Source organism: Acyrthosiphon pisum, chromosome X (assembly GCF_005508785.2).
Source record: "Acyrthosiphon pisum isolate AL4f chromosome X, pea_aphid_22Mar2018_4r6ur, whole genome shotgun sequence".
Taxonomy (NCBI): domain Eukaryota; kingdom Metazoa; phylum Arthropoda; class Insecta; order Hemiptera; family Aphididae; genus Acyrthosiphon; species Acyrthosiphon pisum.
The window spans coordinates 48,845,207-48,846,808 of record NC_042493.1 but is presented as its reverse complement, the minus strand read 5'-3'; positions in this window follow the sequence as shown (position 1 = coordinate 48,846,808).

The window sequence follows — 1,602 nt, the reverse complement described above, 5'->3', positions numbered from 1 at the left end:
AGGTATTGACTGTCTAATGTGCAATAATATGAATTATTTGAGTTGGCTTATTATTTTTGCCTTTTTATCTGTTAGGTACCTATCTTATCTATTTAAAGTATGAAAAATAATAGTAAATTATATAATAATATTAAAATGTCAACACTGATGATTGCAAATCATATTATAAATTACAATAATATAAATTTAATATTTTAATTCCTATATATTATTATAATAGTATTTATCCCTCCATTAAGTGTGACAGTTGTCCACCAAACTGCGCTGTTTTCCAGAACTTGCACAGTGTCTATAGTCTTTTAATAAATTGTCATACATTAGTATTAGCTCATTTAGCATGTTTCTTTCTCTTGTTGATGTAAAATCGAACTGTGGTTCATTGGTGTTGTGTGTTTCACTCAGAATCTAAAATAAATTAAAATAGGTAGTATAAAATGATAGAAAATTATTGTATTTTGTAATAATAACTAATAAAATAATATGAAGACCATAGTAGTCAATAAAATAATAAATATTATAATTATGTGGCATATAATTTTATAATTTGACAACAAAAAATAGTATACATGATATAAAAAAAAAAAATAGTAAAAAAATTAGATAAAATATTATGTTTTGTCATAATAATTACTAATAGATTTTACAAAATCTAGTCTACTAATATTCTGATTTTTATATTTATTTATAAAATCTTCAATTCTGGCTTTTATATTTAAGTATGTGCAATTAGTAATATTTTTTAAATTTATAGCACTGTATATATTTGTTTTATTACAAAATACAATATCATATATAATTGAAAATATCAAAATTTGATTCTATAATTGTATACTACTTTACTTTATTTTTATCAATAATTTTATTTTATATTTGCTAGTTTACCTCCCCTATTTTACGGGCTATATGTTGTAATCGTATTAACATATGAGGGAAACTGGTACATTTGGTTGAGAGCAACTGGTACATGCCCAAATGTTCAATCCTTAGCTATAAAAGTTGAACATTTTATACATTTTTAACTACAAAATAATTATTACGTTTTAAATTTGATAAATTTTGTCGAAAATCGAACTTTAAATGCTTATAAAAAAATTTGAGCCTATGTATTTTTAATATTTTTCAACTGCTATCGTAATAATATATCAAGAGCCTTGTATTAAATTTTTACACTTTTTGGCCCAACAGATAAAATTTTATTGATATTTATAGAAAAAAAATTAAAAAAATTGAAAACTGACAATGTCCGTAAGCAGCTCAAAATAAGTCAAAATGGAATGGTGTATTGAAAATGCTAGTATATACAATTAGTAGCTATATTAAGCTAGTCAAAATTTCTTGTACCTACGATTATTTGATTAGAGTTACACCAAAAATCAAAATAGATTTTCTCGAAAAAAGATTTTGCGTAAAAATCCAAGTTTTTCCTTAATTTTTCTTTTGTTTTTCACGGTGCTTTTAAAAACATCTTAGAAAGTATCAACTAGATTCACTTTCCTATCAGAAAAGGTACTGTTAAAGAAAATCCAAGCACTTTTACTGTCCTAAAAGGTGATGACAGACACAAAAATAAAAAATAAAAAAACACACATCATTGTAAAATCA